Source organism: Pararge aegeria, chromosome 14, assembly GCF_905163445.1.
Source record: "Pararge aegeria chromosome 14, ilParAegt1.1, whole genome shotgun sequence".
NCBI lineage: Eukaryota > Metazoa > Arthropoda > Insecta > Lepidoptera > Nymphalidae > Pararge > Pararge aegeria.
In genome coordinates, this window is record NC_053193.1 from 12,030,402 (window position 1) to 12,056,279 (window position 25,878).

Below are 25,878 nucleotides of genomic sequence, written 5' to 3' on the forward strand. Positions count from 1 at the left end.
CAATTTGTCATTGTATATGGAGAAACAAACATTAAACTCTATACAAACGTTAAACTAAAGCTACTCTTAAGTTAAGTTTGAAATAGCGCAAGATACTTTCTTTACCTCATTTTTCTAGAATAAATTTTCCTAGATAGACAAATTGTCTCAAATTATTAACAACGTTGATATCTCGCAAGAAACTCTGTTTTAGAAAATTGAAAATTTTAGAACTTTTAAAGTTCTTTTAATATTAGTTGGTAAGTTTTGTCTAGTAGTGTAGCAAGCAATTAGCCCATCATTATCCATATAAATAAAAATGAAATGATGTTAGCAAGTCACTCAAAATCTCGAGCACGGCTGGACTTATTTCGTTAATTGTAATAGGTCTTGAAATAATCGTGGCAGTTGAGAAAAGGTTTAAACGGTGAGAAAAATACTAAAAGCGACGGCAAAATACATTATAATTCTTCTCAACGTATGACTTCTGATTCTGATTTTGGTGAAATTTTGTGATGAAAAATTGGACCCGGTAGGTGGCGCTGCTTTACCAGGCAAGGCGACGTCTGGTCCGCTAATGGTTAATAGATTTAAGTTGTGAATTCGTCCGAAGAAGGAATATGCCATGCTTATTTCTGCCGCCAGGTAGCTTGTTGCAATGTTATGCCTAAATCTTCAGTTATGGACCCTCAGTTATAGTGTAGGACGTAATCCTTGCATGCCCTGCGAAGTGTTGCTCTGTTTATAGAAAATGGTTCTTCACTAACCCTCAGGTGGGTTATACTTGGTCCGTCAATTGTTAATATAAAAAAACATTGGGGCTCTATATGACAGACTACTGAGTTATACTAGAAACCGGATACGTCTACATCTTGCCAGCGTAAAGTGTAGAGTTACTAGCTTCTGTTTCAATATAATACTTTATTATCATACCAACCCATTTACGACAGTTTACGACAGTTAATACACAGATTCAATTCAATTTCTATAAACGTTGACATTTATAAATAGATATCCTATCATCAAGATTTAAAAATGGAAGAGGATCTACGAGTAAGTTTAAGTTTAAGCAAACGTTCCGCAAAATAATATATTTTTTTCAATGTTCCCCCATAAAGCCTACAAGGAAAATTTTCTTATCTTCAAAAATACTTGACTCTTTCCCGAGAACGCTTGATTCATAGCTCGGAGTGGATAATGCAGGAATATAATAAGATTAACATCTACATTGTAAAGTTAACGTTTTTCCCCTTGTAATATGTAATATACAACGATTTTTTAATGCTTATTTTGCTTATGTAAAATGTACTTGACACTGAGGTCCATTGAATTATCCATTTGAGGTGTAGTTATACACAGTCTAGTTTTAAATTAAAATATCTCTTATGTTATGTTTACAAAAAATAATAATGAGGTTAACCAAAGTATTAAATCTTTATCATCAAGTACATAGAAAGCATAAGGAGGTAGAACTATCGTGAAAGAGACAGACAGGTACACAGGAATCGTGGCGTTGACTCAAATGTCTCATCGCTTTCTGTGGCAAATAAACAATTTCAAGCTTTATTACTAAACTATTTTCCTCACTTATTCAAAATATATATATCAAGAGTCACGTATCTTGCAGAAGCTAAAAAATATAGCAAATTATTTGTTATTAATTAATTCTTTATTGCACACACAAAAATAAAAATACAATAAGAAAAAAAAAATTAAAAAAACTAGTTTAGGTGTGCAAAGACGGTCTTATCGCTAAAGCGATCTCTCTCGAAAATAAGGAACGGTTTGGTGCGGCAATCAAATTTTTAGACCTAAATATTTTTTTTACAAAATATATTACATGTTATATATTCTAATACCACACATATAGTTATTGTATTTAATATACACTTATCCTTACTAATATTATAAACGCAATGGTGTGTCGGTTTGTTTGTTTGTCCTTCCATCGCGTCAAACTAATGACCACTCATCTTGAATTTTGGTATCAAGTTAGTTGAAAGGGCGCAGAGTAACGTAGGAATATATAACTTTTATCTTAGGAAAACCCGATTCCCACAAGATATATAAAAAACTGTAAAAATTTTGATGAAGACGTGGGCGATAAACAGCAAGTCGTTTTTATAACGTAAAACATTTTGAGAAGGATTTTATTTAAAAAGAATTAAAATTATTTGGCGGCTACTATAGTACTAGTACTCTACCAGGGTGGCAGAAAGCAAAAGGAATACAATAAGTACTTGTGAACATAAGTAGAGACTAGAGACACAGCAGACAGACGACGGAGCTCTTGTTGATACCTCAAAACCTCTTCATTTCTTTGTCCCATCCGTAAATAATTGTTAGCACTGCTCCCTTCTCACAATAACAATTACTTTACACCTTCCTTACACTTCATTTCCCATTGGCTGTCTCACTTTAAATTATTTTCTATTACAATAATTAAAATTTAAAATCACTGAGTAATGTAATATTTCATGAGACTTCTTACATATTTAATATTACATTCTTTTTATAAAATAAAAATCTTCTCAGTAATAAATGTACACGTAAGTAGAAAAAACATGATCACCATCATCAGGATAACTGAACTGGAGCACTGAACACTACTGAAATGATATAATTACATAGAAATAAGTCGCACACCCATTTGTTTAAATACTTGGATCCACATCGTATAGATGTCCGCTGTCGCACATAGGCCACCACTACCCTAGCTTTCGTTCGAAGTATTTTTTAACAAAATAGCTTTTTTTTTTATATTTAGAACTAAGACTATAATAAAATAAATAAGTCAGTTTAAACCATTCAGGTAGCCGCATCTCCAAAGGTGTAAGCTGAAAAATGCGTAGGCCCGCCGGCCTCTGTAGCACCTAGACGTAGCGTCAGTCCATATCTGGCTCTCGTAGAGAGTGGTAGTATCGTTCTTCCGTACAACTGCCTGTAATAAAATCGACTTATAAAATGATCCTCTATACGTTACTGTTCACAGTGATAATTCAAAGTGACTAATGAAGTTCGGAGAAAAATGAACGAAAGTTTTATTAGTTCAAATTATGGATTTGTACATTATTGTGATTATGGGATGTGATTAATTAGTAAAAATTCGTAAGTAGATAGTTTTATAAGTAAATATAATTCTTCTTTTAATAAAAATTAATTATTTCTTCTTTTAAATTAAATGTACGGGAAATCTCTAGTGGCACTGATGCCTAAGTAATTTGGGTTCCTTTTATTGCCAAGCGCAGAATTAACCGCGGAGTAAAGTCAGTAGTTATTTTTAAACCAAGTGCAATGTTATAAAAATAAAAAGTCACTATATTAAATACAAGATATTATACCTAGAACAAGTGAAATACTTAATATTATATTTAACGTGTCGTACATAAAAAAAGTTATGTTTAAAGGTACCTAAGAAGAAAAAATATATTATATATTTTTCTTATCACTTCAAATATTTGAAACAAAATAAATTATAACATTTCAAATTTTTTATTACTACGGATGGACAGAATAATCTGTTAGAATTAATTATTACTTTCTACCATAGTTTAAATGACATCTCCATGAAAGGACTTAGTTTTAGCAGGCTAAAATAAAACACATTCATCGAGAAGAAATATGGCAGCTCGTGTTGTCACTTACCACGGATACTTTGGGATTACACAGCGTCGTACCCTAAAGTTAAATCGCTTGGCGTTTTGGCTTCGCCGTATAGGCAAAATCCCTCGCTAAAGCCCTCCGTCAAAACCATTTCTTTAGAGCTGCTATAAAAAAATCATTTCACAGGTTTTTTCCATCCCAACGAAAGTTTATTTTTAGTATCGTTTATTAAAATATTTATTTAAAAAGAGTTTAACTTAAATATCCGAAAGGATTTTTCAGGGGGTTCATACTCCATGACTCATTTTACATGGAATACTAAAGCAATTCTAAAAACTTTTGTCATTTTAAATAGAGTGCATTGTTTAATTGGTCCCATATAAAACCAAAGATCTAATAAAGACCTTCTAGAATAAAAACCGAAACTTCATTTTAAGTTCAAAACGTATTAAGACTCTCGACTCATATTCCGATTATGTTCTTATAATCTAAGTTTCCTAGTTTAACTTTTTAATGTAATTTTAGTAGAGATCTAATGGGTATTCTCGGAGATGCAGAGCGGGCTCCTAGAAGGATTACTATTTAGTACATTTGATTAGTGAAGTTAAAATAGTAATATATTAATTAAAGTGATTATGAATGAATTTAATAGGGGTTTTATATTGAAAAACTACAAATAAGGATAAAACGAGGTAAAACTCAAAGTTTTGATGTATTGAAAGTGGTGTATGTATACTAGTATAGCATAATTTTTAAATGCATATTTCGGCTGTAATAATGCCAAGGTGTAAAAGTCTGAACGGGCTAAATATTTGGGGCATGGTAATCATTTAAACAAAGCGGACTATTTCAGTGTCCCCAAAATAAGTTAAATGCTTTTAGGTCAATGGGGCGAGTGACTTATAACCACACGATGATAGGTACAAAACAACAATGCTCTTTAGGTGTCATAAAATAGGAAGGCCCCTTTAATGTCATGCCTCGAATGATCTAAAGGAGTTTTAGTTTTTTGGCGCATATAAATCAACTTAATATAAACTAAATTAAGAACTGAAAACACTGAAGGAGATTTTTCAAAAGCACCACTAATATGACTTATTAAATGTCAGGTTTTTGGAATAGGCGAACTACATCTTTGGGGCGCCGTAATTATGCGAACAAGGCAAGTTATTTCAGTGTCCCCAAAATGAGTTAAATGCTCATAGGTCAATGGGGCTCGTGACTTATAACCACAGGTTGTTATATACTCAAAAAATAATGCTTTACTTAACTTTTTCTTAACTAATATAATAATATATTAGTTAAGAAAAAGTTTAGTTTAGAATTAGCATGGCTAGAAATGGCTGGCCTTTCCAATTTCGCGAGTTCAATGCACGAGTCTAAAATGGCTACACCTTATGGGTCACGGAAATCAATTATAATTATGTGGACATTCAAGAGCCATATTGAGTTTAATAAAATTTTAGTCCACCAGAGTTGTCTTATCAGTTTTTTTAATGCACTATTACAGCGGCTAGGTTTTTTAGTTTACTTGCAATTATGCTTTTTATTCGATACGACCACAGTCTGGTACTTCATGAATAAGTTCACGTGATATCATGCTGTACAACGTTTAACGTCAATCTAACTGGACAAATAACAGCACCTGACCGGATAATAAGGTGGAAATTAGACCCCAGACATGCAGTTTCATAATTAATAATTAATGAATAAAAATTGGCTAGCCAAATTTGTCACCCGGATCCATGCCGGAACCGTCCTTTTCCGGGTTTTTTTATAAAATAATATGTGCTGACGTGTCCGTTTGTAAGACGATCTGTGAAGGCTGGTTTATTGGCGTCAGCATAATTTCTTGGTACTCTGCTATACGAGCGAGTGTGGACTGCAATCTCACATGGGGGCAAGTAATAAAGCAGTCTAAGATAGTACTGCCCCTAATCAATTTCCACGCGTCATTTATCAGGCAAGTCTTTGTTTCCCTTCCCATATTACCTCTACTGGGGATCGAGCTCAGGACCTCCTGCTTATAAAATCAGAATACTCACCACCGCGCCTAGAAGGCCAACAAAGAAACTTTGCAAACTTGTCAGGATACAATAAATTAGCAACAATTAGATTATTTTTATTCCACTACTAGTTACCCCTTGACTTTAATTTTAGCTAGTAACTGTTAATGCAAAGGCAAACCTATTAGGAGTATGGCAGTTATATTAAATCCATGCCCTTCATCAGTTTCTACACGATATTGTACCGGAACGCTGAATCGCTTAGCGGCACGTCTTTGTCGGTAGGGTCGGTGGTAAAAAGCCACGGTCGAAGACTCCAAAAACCAGATACATATTTTCTGTATTTTAATAGAATCATCATCAACCTCGCTTTTTATTTACTACTGGGTTAAAGCTGCTATTATGAAAAAGGGATTTCGAGCATCGAATTTCCATGGCCAGCCAAAATATATCCATACCAGCTGCATACGAGTTTTCGTAGTAATAATAGAAAATTACAACCAAAAAAGTGTTAAACTTTTTGGTAGTAATTTGGAATTTTTAATGGCAAAGTGGTAGTATATATTTATTTATATATTTCACTAAATAAAATGAGATAAAGATTAAACAAAAAGTGAAATTTAAATTAAAATAAAACCAAAAATAAACAATTTCAAAAAAAATTACATACAATTTGCAATCCCAAAAATTATGTGTAATAGATTATACTTGTGGTAAATAATTTGACTTTTAATTGACAGTAGGCTATTATAAAGGAGGCACATGCGAACGATGGGGTTTTAAAACTAAGTCATGTTATTGTAGGCACTTAAGAGAATGGGTTATAAAAGTGTTTATAAACTAGGCCTCCTGGAAATAAATGGATTTTGATTTTTTTGAACCTTGAAATACCTATTTTGTCATATTAAGATGTTCGTGCAAAATCCCAATTACAGAATTTAATAAAAGTCAAATAAAAAGATAAACAACGGAGCGAATGTAAAATTTCGTCCCTACGCATTATTTGCAATTACGACATAATTTCGTGCAAATAATAAATCCTTTGTGTTTTAATTGCAAAATTTACTTTTATTTAACTTGCGCTGTTTGCAAGGTTTCTTGATGGAAATAAAATGAACTGCGTATATTTCAGAATGACAATAAGTGCCGCGATGGTCTAGTGGTTAGCATATTCAACTACGGATCACGAGGTCCTGGGTTCGAATCCCGAGTCGTGCCAGTAATTATGTAAGGGAGTTATGTATTTTCTATTAAAAGACTTTCAGTACCGCCACGGAGTTGGGAAATTGGCGGTGTCAACCCCCGTGCCTCAGAAGCACGTTAAACCGATGGTTTTGGTTAAAATTTCTTAATTAAGTGTTTAGCTTGGATAGGGCCTTAACTCTCCAAATCTATTAAATGACAAGTTCCGATGTAGCAAACATATTTTTTTTAAGTAAATAAAAATATACTAATGAACCAAAATAAAACTTAATTCAATCTAAAACTTCTTTAATACCACCGCAACGAGGCATAGCAACTAAGATGCTAGCAACTTTGCCCCTTTGAATAACTTTAAAGCAATATTTTATTAGACACTGGGAAAAATACCAATCACAGAGGTGAGCTGTGTTAATACTGTAGTTAAGATACTGCGACTTATCAGCAGACATGTTTCTTGTAAAGAAGCATATAGCTATAGTAAAGTAGCTGCAAGACAATTGTTTGTTTTTTATCATGATTTACTGAAAATTAGACAAATGAATTAGACAATAGAATTCGTGAAATGACAAGTGAAGTTCTATAAAATCTTATAACAATAAATAAACAAGAATTAATTTCTTAATAAAAATTATTTTAAAGTGGAAATGTACAAAATGTAGAGAGATGTAGAAAATCGTGAGTGATGTAGTAAAGTAGCTGCAAGACAATTGAATAGGAAGTTCATCATAATTTACTAACAATTAGGTGTGTGAATTGAGAAGTAAAATGACAAGTAAAGTTCGATAAAATCGTATACTAATAAAGAAATATGACTGAGTTTCTTAATAAAAATAGTTTTATAGTGGAAATGTACAAAATATATTTGTTTCAGCATTACAATTCCAGTAAGGCTAAGCTAATGTTTGTTCTACATTTTGATTCACGTATTGCCGCAGGCACTTTGGGTCCAACTTCCACAACCCTTTACAAATACAAGCAAATTGAATGGCAATGCGAAAGTATGATATAAAATTTCAGACCAAACTTTTTTCTGCATTCGAGCTAAGCCTATCTCATTTTGTCGCATAACTAGGAATTTAAACATAGAACTCGTAATAAGCTGAGTTTGAAAATAAACTTAAATCAGGGATTCAAACAATTAATACAAATTTATTTTTGACTGTGAGATAGTTACTTTGCGATTAGTTCTTCGCTCCATACATTTCAATAAAGTCTCTGTTATACAACTCTACAATAAATATAGCAAAGAGAATTGTCTTAGCAATTGTAATTAACAGACGTATAGATATTTGCATTGCATTACGTCTTAATTACTGTAAATGCTTAATAACAGGAAACTCGTTTAGTAAATTTGAATAATTATTTGAGTTTTACCCGTTTAACTTGTTATACTTTGAGTTTAAGAACTGATGTAGAATATACAATGGAGTAAAACAAAATGATCTCAGCTCCTGGCTGTGATCATCTTGTTTTATTCCAGGAATTTATATCAGGAACCGGTGGGAACGAGGGGGGGGGGGGGGGGGGATGCAAGATCGAATCACAGCACGCACGTTTATCTTTTCTAACTTATATGCGTTTTAAGCAGTTAATCAATTGCTTTAACGGTGAAGGAAAACATCGTGAGTAAACTTGCATACCTGAGAAGTTTCCATAATGTTTTCAAAGGTGTGTGAAGTCCAGCAATCCGCACTGGACCAGCATGGTGGTCATAACCCTTTCTCATTGTGGAAGAGTGTCTCCTCAGTGCCTTAAACTTAGTGTGGGGACACTAAGTATCAGGCACTGAGGGTTCTTGAACAAAAGAAGGGTGAAGGTACTTTTTGTACTGTACTAAGGTGAGTTAGATTTGGCATTGACCTACTCTAAGAATTTATTTATTTATTTGTTTGTACTCTTTATTTGAACTCAGAAAAACGAGACAAAAAAAAAGAACAAACACATGAAGAATGAAGCACGTAGTAAGTGAAGAGGAGCCGTGCAAAGTAGAACCAAGAAGAGAAAATAATTATAAAGAGGCATATCCTCTCAGTGAAATAATATCCCATTTCTGCATGGGCAGGACACATTTTTCTCCCCGAGCAAAAGTACAAAATTTTATCCTCTCCCATAGTTTCCCACAGTCTCCGAGCATTGCCGCATGTTTGGAAATAACATCCAAATAATATTAGTGTAATATTAAACGGGGGTAAATGTCTCCTTTTCCCTATTACCGTTCTTTGACAGGTTAACACGGAAAATTTTATAATATCATCGAGGGATTTAATTTTTATCCTTTGCCTATGCCGTACCTACTGGGCCTGTGCTCTAAACGGTGAGAGGTATTTAGAGATAAAACTTGCCACTCTGCTCCAATGCAGGTTGGAGGGTTCAACTATAAGAACTAAATCTTTATCATAGTTATAACAAATATTTAGTCAACTTCTGAATACTGGCTTCCTCTTCTTATGTGATAAATATATCACATCAACAGCCGAATCCATTCTACTAGCATTTAACCAAGTATTGAGTCACAGGTTCCATTCTCAAGTCTATTTCTTGGAGCTGTTTAAAGTAAAGTATTCAATACTCATTAAAATATTATTATACTCAGTAGCTATTACCCTACCACATAAAAAGACCGAATAATTTTGACTCAAAGGGTACGAATGGTACCAGTAATTCTACTTAGTAATTTATTATATCTATGCCATAAATATTATCCATAAAAAGGCTCCTTTCTATCGATAAACCAGTTATAAGAATTTCAAAGGCTTTATAAATTATGCATAGAGAATAAGTGAGGCTCTGTATAAATTGATATTCTTTTAGACACTTAGCAGTTAAACAATTTTATGTTAGTCTAATTTTTCTTTCTCTATTCCCTTTTGTAAAGGAGATTTAATAAATTACCGGGCAGGGTGGGACATGCTTTTTAATCTAAGCTGGATTTCATAAATTACGTAGCATTAAATCAGTTTCGTTGCGGCATGTCCGTATGAACCATTTTGAGAAAACAAGAAATAATCATATTATGTTAGAACAATGAGCAGTTGCTGTAGCACAATTTTTCTAATTACTTATTAAATAATTACGAGTATCTTCACAACTAAATTTCATAACGAACACACATCGTATGTCGCTGTAATTCTAAACCAGTACGCATTCCAGCTGCGTTTAGTACCTATAGGATTTTAAGAGAGGCAAGTGGCAAGTAACGAAACTCTTGCCACATAAATAATAGGTCCCGCTATCAAACTAGTGACGAGCTATATAATCTTACAAAAATTAGGTCAATTTCAATATGTTTATGTCATATAACTTTCCACACATTTTTGAACATAATATGTTCAATATATAATATAATGAATATGAGAATATATATGAGAATATTATTCTCTTTCTATCAATACATTTTTAAAAAATAAAGGCAAATATATATGAAAATAAAAATTAGCTATGAACTGTTCAACGTTTTAATAACACTTAAAACAACACACAAAGCAATCAAAAATAAAGTTTTACAACGATTTTAGAAATTATTATTTAAAATTATTACATCCTTAATGTTTTTTTTAAATTATTTTTAAAATAATAACATTGAGGCATTTAATCATATGGTTGTTGAAAATGACCAAAAGTGTGTATGAATTATTAAGTCAATTTATTGAAGATTGGCAGCAAATGCACGGTGCATTTCATTTCATCTTCAATAAGTTGACAAAGAATAATAAAATACTCATATACAACAGCCACAGCTAATAAATGTAAAATATATATTAAATATAAAAAACAAATAGGTACCTTAATATCGAACCCATTGATTTCATCTCATATTTTACACAAATGGTTAACAAAAGTCGCATAAAATTGCTTGGGCGGACCATCAACAGTTACAATTAAAACACCCACTACATCATGAATAAGCGTCTAAATTAATTTCGAAAACCTTTACCTTTGTACACCGAAATCTAAAACCGAATAAAACCCCCACAAAACTCGTTAACGCTTCAGGTGAGTAATAAAAATTCTCACTTTTTTATCGTAAGTACCTCGCTTACGGTCGGATTCATCCTTTAATTTTGCCCGCCTGGATTATTTTTTATACATTTTTTTGCAGTTACGCGGTTCTTTGAGCCGAAAATTTTAATTAACCATCTAAAAGAAGTACAGTGACGAAATTTAATAAAATGACCTGGTAATTGCATTGATACATTGTATGTCTTATAAATATTCTTTAATTTAATTTAAATAAATCTTTTATTTCATGAATTCCCTTGCCAGACCACAAAAGTAAATAAACTTTATACTTAATTATATCTCCTCTCGCAGGAGAAAGTTATGCACACTTCTACTGTAAGGTAATCTCATTTATGAGTGGGTAATTTTTCAAGGAAATAAGGAGTGAGCTATGTAGCGAAAGGCTAAAAAAACTGATAATTATAATTGATTTTATTGCGGTAGTAAACAGATGTTAAGTATATTTCACGCAATTTTCCGCCATATAAATTGTAATTAGTACAGAAATAAAATTAAAATTTAAAATCTTAATTCTTTTATAGGTAATTGCTCGGTTTAAATTTCGTTAAATACTCCCAAAGATAATTTGCAGACAAAGTTTCGACAATTTTAATGTCAAAGAGTCATTATCTCTTTTAATTTGTTACTCGAAAATGGTCGGAACTTTATCCTTAGGTTTAAGTTATTCAACTTTTCGAGAAGCAACCAAATTGCGAACATCAATATTTAATTATATGATTGTAAGTTTGAAATAATTCGTAGAATATGTGTAAAATAGGCGTATAACATCCATGGATGGATGTCAGAATATAGGGCTGGGTACATCCCTCTGATAACCGATTAACGTTGGCGTCCCAAGGTACTGGACAGGCGTTCCGTGCCGTTAAACGGCCGTTTGTCGGTTCAGTAGAGGATATCCATCAGAAAATAACTGTAGACAAAAATATTAAAGAATACTTATCTACATACTTGAGCTGAAACATTAAAAATATTCATCTCATGCAGGAATCTGGAGATAGAAAGTTCCTATTTTAAACCATTTTCTGTTATTTGACCGTCCTCATGATCATCACTACGGATGCAGGCGCTAAACTTTTAAAACATGTGTACGATGCCTGGGCACGTTCGCATAATGCCATTGGTGTTTTTTGTGATCTATCCAAAGCATTCGATTGTGTTGATCATAAAACCTTGCTTCATAAACTAGCCCATTATGGTATCAAAAAAGTTGCACTAAATTTGGTTGCCTCTTATCTCAGTGACAGAACCCAAAGGGTTGGCATGAAAGCCGTTAAGTCGCAGGGGTAGGCTACGTCAATGGGTGTCCCACAGGGTTCAATCTTGGGTCTCTTTCTATTTTTTGGTGTTTATAAATGATCTACCACACCATGTCAGTGAAACCTGTGACATTGTACTGTTTGCAGATGATACATCTCTAATTTTTAAAACTGATAGAGGTAGAGACAACTCTGATGATGTAAGCCGTGCTATGTCGCATGTGTCGCACTGGTTTACTGTTAATAATTTACTTTTAAATGCAAAAAAAATAAGTGTGTGGAATTTATTTTACCAAATGTAAAGAAAGTTAATAAAAATATAATAATAAATGGAGAATCACTAAAAATGGAAGATTCCACAGTTTTTCTGGGCATGACCTTGGATTGTAAGCTCACTGAAGCTTACCCATGAAGGTATCCATATAGATACACTAGCAGGTAAACTAAGCTCGACTGCCTACGCCGTCAGGAAAATTAGACAGATTACTGACGTAGAAACAGCAAGACTTGTTTACTTCGCGTACTTTCATAGTGTGATGTCTTACGGGATCTTATTATGGGGCAAAGCTGCTGATATTGAAACTATATTATAGAAAAGAGCTGTACGGTCAATATATAAACTTAAATCATGTGAATCCCACCGTGAAAAATTTAAAGAAATAGGTATACTTACACACGGTAGCCTCACAATATATTTATAACAATATAGTATTTGTAAGACAACATATTAGTCTTTATAAACAAAAGGTGGATATAAACAGTCGACTTACAAGAAATGGTCATAAATTAGTGACATCTGCATATCGTCTGCGAAAGGTGCAGAAGTCATTTGTGGGATTGAGTATTCGCTTTTATAATATGATTCCTAAGGTAATTTTGGACCTACCAATGCATTAGTTTAAAGAATGTGTTAAAACACATTTATTACAGCGAGGTTATTATACAATTGATAAGTTTCTTAATGACAAGGTTGCTTGGAAGCATCCGGTTCCACTTTCATCTCTCACAAGACAGAAAAATGAATGTTAAAATGTAAAATGTAAATTTTTGATGTTGGAAAAGAGCAACTGCTGAGTTTCTTGCCGGCTTCTTCCCGGTAGAATCTGCCTTCTGAACCCTTGGTAGAGTGACTACACACGGACAGACTTGACGTTTCAAAAGTGCTTGTATTAGGCCTACTTGAAATAAATGAATTTTGAATTTTTTATATCGTGCAGTAAAACTCCTAACAATTACCAGAACAATACAATAATGTCTAAGGCTTGGCTCGGCTGTTGAAGGTAGGACGTATGATCTGTAGTCAAACATGATAACTACTAGGCCAACGACAAGTTAAGGCTCCGGTTTATAATCCACTAATGTCAGTTTTCCATATCGAACAAAACAATGCCTATGTAAGTAACGCCAAATTAAAGCAAATTCCTAGGCATACATTTACCTTTCACCAAACGGTTTTAACTAGGCAACTCATATAAGCTAACTTGTCTATAATTCTTTATACAATGTGTGATATTTTGTATTTATTTGTCGCATACATCATATTAATTTTTCGTATGCATTTATTTATATTTTTTTCAGCAGTTTACGAGTTCCCTAAATATTACAGCCGAATCGTTGTTGTAACTTTAGATGGCGCCCAACGTCGTTCGTCAAAATTTAAGAGTTGGTGGAACTTTTTTTTTTTCTACGCATAACCCAAACCATTAGGCATTCGATTTAAGCGTTGCCTTGGTTTAGTGAAAAACGGCATAAATATACTAACTTATCATTACTTATATTTTATTAGTAGAATGTTTGCATTTTTGCTAAGGTATTCATACAAACAAATTTAACAGATTTAGATTGAAATTAAAATTTCACCAACCAACTTGAAATCATAAAATGTGTCCATAGCCCTCATCGTGTGTCCAACCCGGAACGCCCATGTGTCATCTCTTCTCAAAAATTTGACATTTCTCGTCCAGTATGAACAACATAGTAAGAAGCCCACCAATCCGCATTAGAGGAACGTGGTGACTATGATTGAGTAGACCTGTGCCCAGTGATGGCACGATAATGGAAGATGGCGATAATGAAAAGCGTAGCTTATCAAACCGGTCAAGAACGACCTACTTTAACGTATTTAAAATTAATTAATTACTTAGGTAAGTCTATGAAGAAATAAAGTGCACGTCGAAGTTCAATAAAAGTTGCTAGAGTGCCACGAAAAACTGTAAGATCAATTTCCCTCTTTCAGTTTTTTCACGGAACTACATAATTAACTATTTCTTATGCACAAACAGGTTGCAAAGTTGTAATTTACCGGCAGTAAGTTTTAAAGTAGGAAAGAAGTTAAGTAGCAATACGGAAAAGTGGAAAACTTTTTCATAAATAATGAATTTATAATTAGGTAACCTTTTAATAACGCTGTGCGGCATTTTGCCTTTGATAAAGTACCCAAAGGAGAACTTAAATTTCGCTTCTGACCTGTTTTTGCTGCTCCCAAAATAGGCATTGTTTTGATTAAACTCCGAAAACTTTTCTGAGTAGTAAATATGCAAAGGCAAATCTGTTTTAATATCAATAATCATAATCTACGTTTAATTTATTGGTAGTAGATCAAGAAATTGAACGTAGAATCTGTGATCTTTTGATTGAAAAAAAGGTTTCTAGTGATAAATTAGTTAGGTTGCCTTTTTTAGGATAGCCCTGCCACCCGGCATCATTATGTATGGGCTGCGTTAACCTTACATCTTAACCTCCTACCTCTTAAGTTTAAGTAGTATAAATATACAAAAGATTATAAATATATAAAAGAGATAAAGAACCACTTACTCATTCACTGACTAATCACGAAATCTCAGGAAATGTAAACTTGAAATCTCAAAGGTAGCTTCTAGGACGTAGACGTCAATTTAGAAACGGTTTTGAGAAATTACCCCCTTAATGGGGTAAAATAGGGATTGGAAGTTTGTATGAAAATTCGATGTGTCTGAAGTTAGATACGTGAAAATCGGCATTAATATTATATTTTGGATACTCCTCCATTATTGGTGGTAAAATAGAGGATGAAAGTTTTCGCAAATTTTTATCAGTATAGCCCCCGGTCCCAATTCCGTATTTTGTATGAAAGTGCTATGTTTTTACAGTTAGAACTACCAAAATTCGCGTTCGAGAAGTTGTAAATGAAGTAAAGAAATTGTATTAAGAAGGAAAAGAGAAGGATGACTTAAGTTAAAATTAGGAGCAGCAGTATAAGGGAGAAACAGATTCCTGTAACTTCCATCTAATGTTCCTTAGGTAGGTTATCTAACGTACAATCTAGTGAGCTGGTCTTCAGGAAATTAAAATATACCAGTCCTCTCTGGAGAATGAGAATTGAAAAATGAGAATTGGAAGCAGCCAGCCTCGCTCTCATCTCCTGCAAGATAGAAAAATGATTGTAAATGTTGATGTTGGAAAAGAGCAACTACTGAGTTTCTTGCCGGCTCTTCTCGGTAGAATTTGCTTTCCGAAACGTTTCAAAAGTGCTTATAAAGTAGGCCTACTTGAAATAAATGAATTTGAATTTGAATGGCATTGGTAGAATGGGAGAACTTTTCATGCTCATGGGAAAGCAAGAATTCTGCACAGCAACAGCCTAAACCTTTTTTTGTTCTGACAGGAGACCTATGCCCTGTTATGGACTTGATGATGATTTTAACTAACTCAGGTTGATGTATTATAATCAACAACTAGGTAGGTACTTAAAAATAATATTATCGCTCAGACTACACCACCCGTATACAAGTGATCTCTTAATTAAACTTTGGAGCAGCATGTTAAAGTTTAAATAGAAACACGACGGAGCATCGCTATTGTTCAAAAGTTCACATGGTTTCGTGTAATCAAAGTGATTGTTTGCAATACCGCCGAGTAAAGTTATCATTGCGGTGATGAACAGAGCTATGGGTAAAGGAAATTGAATGTCAGTCATCACAAAATGCCAATTGGGATTAAATTACATCATAATACATCTGTGGAAACCTGTTAGTAGTTTTAAGTCGACTATTTTGTATTTACAACTGTTGGTTTTGCAATTAGAGAAAAAAATAAAATAAATATACTAAGTTGACTTAGATTTTCAAAAAATACTAAGTTTCATTGTTGAAATTTAGTATTTATTGTAAGAAATACAATCTATTCGCAATTTCATTGCCTTGGATGACATACTCGTATTTGGTCCAGTTATTTTGTTGAAAGATGTTATTTACTTATTTATTCACGGCACTTAAAGTAAAATTATATCCTTTCAATTAAAAAAACTTCAAATCCTTTTGAAAATGACGGAGCTCTGAGCTAACAAAAATAATAAATTACATACCTACGTAAATGTATGTATAAGTAAGAAAAACAAGAAGACTGTTTTTGAGAAACATGAAAATTATCAGAACCGTTCATGCGGATTCGGAATCCGCAAAATAGTTTTTGCGAATTACAGCGCATAGACATGCAATAGTGCATATCGCATGTTAGACCGCACTGATTTTCTGGTCATTGCGGATTAAAGCACATTTAAACTCTGTGTATTTCATTCCGTATATAGTTTTTGCAAAGTAACAACCTGCATTTTCCGAATATCCAGAATCTGTATGATTTTGTCGCGAGATCAACGACTGTTTTGAGCGCTATGCTCTTATAAGTGAGAGGTCCCAGATCGATCTTCGGTGTGAGCAATTTAGGAATTTACAATTACTTAATTCCGAATTTACTCTGCTGTGTAAATAAACAAAATGGATGGCTAGTGAATGTTATGGTCTGGTTATGATACTGAGGCGTGGCCCTATTTGTCCACATTCTTGCCGTACCTACCTGTCTGTCTGGGGCCCACTTCGCTGTGATATTAGAGTTGTGTCAACGATATCATAGTGAATCAGTAACCAGGTAAGTTATATTTTTGAAGCATTTATGTGGACAAATAAATAATGTCTTTCTTTCTTTCCTTACAAAAGTAAGGAACTAAGTTATACAAATAAATTGAGCTAAATAGTCGGGCTTAATTTTAAATACAGCTACAATATGAGCCACAATCTTGATAATGGTACGTAGTAAAGATGGTTATCTTGGAAGAAACTCATTCACTATTCTTGGTTCATATTAACTGCGCGAAACGGGGAAGCCCAGTGGTTTGGACTTCGACTTCACTTTCGGGGCGGCGAGTTCGAATCCCAGCACCTCTTACTTTGCTAAATTAGGTGCGTTTCAAGCAAATAAAATTATCATTATTATTATGATGCCTAATAATTGATACGTTTTGCTTTAGCCAATCCGCATTAAAAAAAAATTATAAAAGCGAAAGTTACTATAAGAAAAAAAAATATGAAAAATGGACCACACGCGAAGTATACCGTTTCAAACAAAAAATATTTTTCTAATCTGTTTATGTACTTAGGTAACAAACGTAAAAAGAATTTCAACCGTATCGATAACCTCTCCTTTTTGTAAGTCGGTTAAAAATAAGTAGTTAGACTCTCTTAAAAGCTCCTTTCTTCGCTTTCACAACTTATAAGAGTAAACATATTTAAGTACTTCTGTGAAAACTAATTCCATAAAGAGGTCATGTTGGACTGGATTTTATAACGTGTTAAATAAAATAAAATCGTTTAAAAGTAAGCACCGAATACGAGGATTTTGGTATAAAATGGGAAAGTTTGTGCATTAGAGTTTTTAAAATAGTCTAGGATATAGCGGCGGAGTGCATTTGCACTGTGATTCCAGCTCGTATTTGCATAATACGAAGTCGACAATAGCGACACAGCTCTAACGCTTTAAAATAAGTTTTCAAGTAGATTTTCAAATTGAATTATATTTTACTACACTACAAATAATATTTAACCGACTTCCAGAATGTATAAAGAATTGCAACAACACTTGTCTTAGGCCCAGTGCACACGCGCGACGGCAGGGCAGTGCATATTTTCAATTTTTCTTCGTCTTGCCCTTAATCTTTGCTAAGTGGGATCTAGAGTTCTTAAGTAGTCTAGAATATAGCGGCAGAGTGCTCGTATTTGCCTTACACGAAGTAGAAAATAGCAACACAGCTCCAGCTTTAATAAGTTTTCAAGAAATTTTTTGATATTTAAATTATATGAATTTGTAGTGTAGTAAACACTACAAATTCAAATTCAAAAATATCAATCCTTATTCATGTAGGCCTATCACAGGCGCTTATGAAGCGTTCGTACATATATGTTTACATAATTGTAAGGAGATAGTGATAACATCGTTCGCCAACTTAAACCTACGAGGGTGTAAACGCGCCCTGGTCTAAGAAGAGTCCACAACAAAGATAGCCGGGTATTTTTTTTGTTATCACCATCTCACAGTAAATTAATATTAAGCTATGAAGTTAGAGTAATTCACACCCAAGCTTTTATGTCGTTTAAGTAATCATTAACATTATAATAGGATTTTTCTGTAAGCTTAAGTTTAATATAAACTTTATACTTATTGAGACACATCGCAAAGATTTCATTCGGTAATTTGTTATATAAACGATAAAAAGCTTGGTTGTTAATTGCTCTAGCTTCATAGCTGAATATAAATTTACTGTGAGATGGTGATAAAGAAAAAAAAATTTTACCCGGCTAAGTTTGTTGTGGGCTCTTCTTAGACCAGGGCGCGTTTGGAACCCTCGTAGCTTTAGGTTTAAATTGGCGATCGAAGTTATCACCATCCCCTTACAATTATGTAAACATGTATGTATGAACGCTTCATAAGTGCCTGTGATAGGCCTACATGAATAAAGAAATTTTGAATGTAACAATCAATACAATAACAATTGCCCTTAAATGATGGGGATGGCAGCGCAGAGCATTTTTATATTTCTTCTACTTCTTTCGCTTATCGTGTATTAAGTGAATTCCTAGTCGTAAGTTCGTTTATTCACACGTAACTTTGAACATTAGGTATACACAGAACCTAATGTTCAAAGATGGATTCGGCAAATCCCCTTTGATACTAACCCCTTGGGGGTCGACCTCTAAATGTATTGGAATTTGTATCTTGAAATAAATTTTCAAGATGAGTTTCAAACTGAATTTTCGTTTACTACAATGCACATAATAATAAAACTTAATTTTAAAATTAAAGAAGCTCTCAGTTCAAATGTTTCGTGACTCTTCCCGCATAACTTTTTAATTGTATCTCCCTAACCTTGTTGATTGTATCTTCTTTATCTTAAGACTAACGTCTGACACTTTATGATTCACAGCTTCCCCATTTCCCACTGCACATTAGACAATGTAAATATCGATGACCTCCCCGGCGCAGTAGTAAGCACTGAGGTCCTATTACTGGAAGTTTCGGGTTGGATATCCAGTTAGGTTATTATAAATTGATTATGAGTAAAGGTTCCAAACTGCTGCTGTACCACGCCCACTAACATCTTAGATCATCACCAACCACCAGGTGAGTTGGCAGTCGAGGGATAACTTGTAATGGATCACAAAAACGAAACTATAGAATAGGTACAAACACTTCCACTTATCAAATGTAGGAAATTATCTATTAATTAATAATTACTTATCATATAATCGTTTTTAGGCAAAAAGTAAATTATCATAAAATAGTTAGATACTTTATATTTGAGGATCTCTCACGAATGCCCTAAAACGCATTCTTTGAAAAATTAGGACAACTAGTCAACGACAGGCGAACGATAAACGGAAGTGCAAAATTGTAAAATAAACGAAAATGACCAGAGATTTTGTTAAAATTATCAGAATGTATTGTGTTAAATTAAAACTTACCAGCGACGTGCAAAGTTGCATTACGACTTCTAGCAGTGCCATATGGATTTGTGGCCTCACACCAATACACTCCACCAGTATAATCCACCTTATGTGGGGTTTTTTTTGTAGTAGCATTAGAACATTAATTCCGATTTTATGTAGGTTCTCAAAGGATTAACTTTCTTATGCTCTCTAACTTAAGCAATGTCATGACATTACATCTGGTTAGATTAAGGGCTAGCGCGGTGTATAAAAAAATTGTACAGTTCACTACAAATTTCCCGGTAAAATACAAAAGTTTATAGAAATATTAATAATACCGTTCAAATTGAAATTTATAACAGACGATCGAAATACTCGGTGTAACATTACTGTGTGGCTATTCCGTAAAGTCATGAATATATTATCATAATATCACAATTCTAATACATGTATTGCAGTCAATCCTAGATTATTGGAAGTTGCGATAAATTGGAATACGATAACTAAATCCCCAGGATATACAATTTAAACACAGATAACAATAAAATGTCGATACATATGTATTTAGCTATTTATGCAACTATTGCGTAATGCAAAATAATTTGGCAGATAGGCTTCAGACGATTTTTATGGCGGAGATGGTATTTATGGCTGTAGAGATGCCAATTTTCAATTTTGCTTTCCCTTGGCATAGTTTATGATGATTGATCTGTTTAACAGTTTCCTATTTGAGTCTAGTCTAGAGTGGTCGGAGGCTTTGGCTGTTTGCCGCCCTATCACTAGGTAAGATTGCAGTCAAAGGAGAGTAGAGTGAGTAGAGTTTTTTGCGACAGAGCTCGTCCGGAGAAGTACTACCGCCATGGTTATTTCTGTAATCAAGCAGCATTGTTGCAAAGCTGTGTTCCGATCTGCAGGGCGTGGTTGCCGGTGTAATTGAAGGCACATGACGCTGAACATATACGCCTCAGGTTATAAATAAATAAATATAAATATACTGTGACAATACACACATCGCCATCTAGTCCCATAGTAAGCGTGGTTTGAGTTATGGGTAATAAGATAGCTGTTGAATATTTTTAGGAATATAATACACATAAATACTTATAATATACAGATAAACACCCAGCCACTGAAAAACAATCATGTTCATACCCACGGTCTAGGACTCAGAAAGCAGGGTCGCTACCCACTGCGCCAGTCGGCCGGCTTGAAGCGATACAAAGAGTAGCAAAGAGTTGCTCTGTTTATAAGCAATGGTTTTCCACTTAACTTCAGGTGGGATAACTTGTCCGTCAATTATTACTATAAAAACTTGAGAGAGAAATTTGAGAATAAAAAAAACGTCTCCAAAAAGTTGCCGTTATGAGAAGTTAAAAATCTACCATTAATAGTAAATTATTATTTTATTTAAACTGTTTATTAATTGTACTTGTCCTAACTGAGTGGTGGACACAGTTAGGAAATTAAAGGACGAATAGAGAGAAACACTAAGACTGGTGCTTCATTCATCGATATCAATTACTTACCAACGTTGATAAGATATTAATAAGTAATTTTCCAATCGTACACGAACGGCGATCTTCTACATTAAAAGCAAATATATATCTTCGACTGCTTCCTGAATATTGGAGTTAATATCAGATATTACTTGAATGCTTTTGATGCAGAGACGTCTGGAGCCCATTTGATATTAAAGTAGCGATTTCTGGCTGGTAGAAATTGACTGCTGTATTTATTCCTTTCTCTCAACCTTTGAATGTCACTGTTGGTCTGGATCTTTTAAGGGACTTTTTTAAATGTTTTTTGCCTTACAAAATATTAAATAAAACTATTAGTAATTTCATCTTCACTGTAAGCACATTAAATGGATATTATCGATGACTCATAAATGTTACTTATATTCAAGATGGCGGGTTGGTCCACCATTACATTATTTGATTGGGTACGATTGTTATCACAACCATTAATCAACACAACAACCTAAACGCCATAAACACTTAATAATTTTATTGGGTTCCTTCCAAAGGTAGGCTGAATTGTGTACCAAACCGCAAGGTATTTGACATATCTTGTTTTACATTCGCCGGAAGTCAAATGTCATTATGTTTGCAGTACCTTTAATTGTATATATTTTTTTTATTTAAATTTTTCTACCTACACGTGGAAGAAATATCAGTTGCCGCGATTGCACGAGAGTCACAGATTCGGTCGATTCCGACAGATTCCGAAATTTTTTTATGCATTTTAAATTTATAAAGTTTATTATATATTTATAATATAATATAGGCCTTTAGTCCAGCAGTGCTCTGGTATAGACTTAATGATGATGATGATGAAAAATTCCTTAACAGAACCTATATTGATTGGTATAAATATTTCTGGTGGAATGCTAGTAAATACAATAGTAATAGTAACTTACACGTTCATATAAAAAGTTTAAAGTACGTTATTATACATCTAACGACAGTCTAAAACACCTTGTTATATATTATTACCCCTCATATTTATTAAATTTAAGGACCTCATTGAAATATATTATGAATAGGCGTTGGCGTAATAGCTTTAGACAGCTTAAAAAATACGAAGTACGTAACTGCGTACATTTCTCCCACAATTCTAATAAGTGTTTCCATTTTTCGTAATTTAATAATTTATAATTACTTTAATGAGCATTCCTGCTGTTATTAAATCACAGTTTGAGTACTGGAAATGTTATTCAAGTTGTAAAGAGATATTTATGATTATATTAAACTATTCGTAATAGTCACTCGTTTTAATTAACCCTTATCATTCAAAGGTTATGTATCAATCTCTAACTTAGAAGTGTTTTTAGCACCCGACGCAAAACGACGGGCTGTTATAAGTTTAACGTGTCTGTGCGTGTGTGTGTGTGTATCTGTCTGAACCGGATGAACCGAATTTGATTTTGTTTTTTGTTGTTTGAAAGGTTTATTAGTCGGGAATGTTCTTAGCCACCACTATGTTTGCTGATAATCGGTCAAGATGGCCACTGCCACAAATTAGCGAATAACATTTTTTTCCACAACTCCCTCAATATGGGTATCAAATGAAAGATGAAAGGGCTTGAGTAATAAAACACTTGACAAAAAAAAATTAGCCTATTACATTTTTTTTCACCACTCCCTCTATATTGGTATCAAATGTGTATACTACATTGAAGCACTTATATTGAAAGTCGAGGATTTTAAAATGTTTAAATTTACATTAGTTACGGGATATAACCCCTAATGGCCGATGCGGAAGATCTTATTTTATTTTATAAGGGAGTGTTGTTAATGAAAGAATAATTCAAAGCTCACTAGGTTATTTCATAAAATTGTCTGCAGATCGGTGTTGTTGCAGCGACCAAATAACTTTTTTATACGTTTCCTTTGTGAGTCTGGCTTACACATGCTGATTTTTTACACACCGATTTATTCGCAGTTTCTTAGCCGTGAATTTTTTTATTCTTAAAGGTGTGTAACTACCAAAATAAAGAATGGCAATAGATTGCTTTGTTGATATCTTACCTGTATATAAATATAACGAGGACAAATAGCTATTTTCGATTAAAAGCTGATTGCGCTTTATTAAAGTGATTCGGGTAGAAATACCTTTCGGGTTTTTTCAATATATTTGCGGCGTCTTCATAAATATTTAAATTAGCTTTATAAATTGAGCGTTTCAATAAAAATTACAAGGAAACGAATAGCATCCTTGATAAAAAAGAGGGTAAAAAGTAACTGCATTCTAAAGGCATTAATAAAAAAATACGACTCTCCAATTGCAAAAAAAAACATGCAATTTTTCGAACTCCATGTAACGCTGTCTGGCGGCAGAAATTTTAATTTGTAATTATTTTGTATATTTAATATTAATAATATCTCACGTAATTATTTGATTTATTATTTTATTAATACTGTACTTTAATTATTCTGTTATATAAATGGGTTATAGTACTACTAGATACAGAATTATTATTATTATTTAGGCTTTTCACGAATCCAAAATGTACACACAAAGGAAGCAAGCGACCTTGGCATTCGGGAATCCAATAAAAATGCATTTCCATTTTTGAATGTCCTTTAGTTGATATAATGATTATGAAAATGATAAGGCTAAGACCTCATGAAGCGGTTTTTAACTCCACCCGTCGAGGTTGCGTTACAGCTGTTTCATTTCAAAACTCACGACACGCATAATGTCCGGCAAACATGGTGGAAAAGGATGGCAAGTCGGGTGGTTCTTTACGATCCATCCAGATAATTGGTCAAATTTTAGAAATGAGGTATCGCAATATACTCACTTCACATTAGAATTAAGTAACGAGGTCCTAAAAGGTTCTTGGTGTATTTACTTACTCCGCTGATCCGACCCCTAACCGCATCGCCTGCAAACAAACCACAAAAAACTTGCAGGTAAAAGCGTACCGTGCAGTACTGTTGGAAAGACTCGTGCCCACCGCGGGTGTAGAACGCGTCGTAAAATTCAAATTTACAGATATTATTTGCATTCAACGCGGGATTGCAACCGCGGCGAGCGGGGAATAAACCGCTTGATGAGTTTTAGCCTGAAGATGCTTCACAAAAAGATTAAATAAAGAATTGCATCAAACTAATTAGTTTATCCTTTTTTAAGCAATTAAAAATAAAAGTTTGAACATGAAGAAGTTAAAGGGGATTCTACGGATATAACAAATTAGACATTTGAGCTCAGTTATAATGTTCATATAATTTAGAATGAATTTCCATAACGGATGAACGGCGATCATAAAATATACATTTTAAGCATAAATGTGATTTTGAAATAACTGTCTTCTATTCCGTCGTTTTTAAAACTGTTAAACCGGCGTTGGACGTGGCTAATCTTTAGCACAGATATTCATTCATTGCTCATTGCATTTATGGCTTTGGCTTCCCTTTCGGTGGGACCGAGTTTGATTCCCGGGATGTACCTCTAACTTTTGCAGTTATATGCGTTCTTAATTTAATTATCACTTGCTCAAACGGTGTAGGAAAACATCGTGAGAAAACCTTGCCTGAGAATTCGCCATACTGTTCTCAAGGGCGTGTGAATCCGCACTTGGCCAGCATCGACTACGGCCTAAGCCCTTCTCATTCTGAGCCCAGATCCGAGACCCGTGCCCAGTAGTGAGCCATTTATGGGTTGATGAAGATGAACCGATTTTGATGGGAATCCTAATCTAGGGCCTTTTAACCGGGGAAAAGACTGAACCAATTTCAAAGGAACATTTTCAGTTAGGCCGGAAGAGGACTTGTCAGGCAGTGTTCTACCCTTCTACGACAAAGTCGTAAGTTTGTTAGAAAAGAAAATATTTATACATTTTGCATTTGATAGCCTAACTTTTGGGAAAGGTTACGCTACGATCCGTAAGAGATGACAAACCTATAAACGGCAAGAAAAAAGCTAAGCTTAAAAGAAATACAGTCACGGGTGGGCGATGCAACGCGGTAGGACCCGGTATATATTATCGCGTAGAAACTTATTAGGGGAATGATTACCATACTCCCTAATAGGTTAGCCCGCTACCATCTTAGGCTGCATCATCACTTACCACCAGGTGAGATTGCAGGGCTAACTTTTAGTGGAATAAAAAAGATATAAGTGTGGGATAAATTTTTTGTCCCCTATTTTTACGCTAGCCGTGCAGCGTCCACCATCAACCCAGACACCCGTGCACATCTGCATACTCGTATAAATAAAATATTAAATGGCTCCAGCTGGCCTTCTGCGGTATCACGATATAAAATTACACTTTAATGTGAACCCAGCCTTATCTATGACAAAGTTGTAGAAATAAATTGACATAGCAGCGTGGATGTAAAATATGCTGTGTGGACCAATATTTTATGCTGAAATTCCGAAACATGGCGGCAGCGAATTCGGAATTTCAAATTCGCAAAAGCGGAGTTTGGATCTTTACAATAATTTACCATGTAAATAAGAGAATAATTATTATGTTTGTAAAATAAATATTTTCCTTTACAATATTATGAGGAGAGCTAAAATCTTAGAATAAATAACATTATACCTACATATGGCTTTAAGGCTTTAGTC

At 33.9% G+C, this 25,878-nt stretch overlaps 1 protein-coding gene across 1 annotated transcript in view; it reads left to right on the forward strand.

The window, feature by feature from the left end:
* Nucleotides 1-2,912: 2,912 nt before the first annotated feature.
* LOC120629312 (chaoptin-like) overlaps nucleotides 2,913-25,878 on the forward strand; it is a 29,509-nt gene continuing 6,543 nt past the window's right edge. Inside the window, exon 1 of the mRNA XM_039898220.1 lies at nucleotides 2,913-3,087. The gene's annotated coding sequence lies outside the window, so the exon portion shown is untranslated. The remainder of the gene's footprint in view (nucleotides 3,088-25,878) is intronic.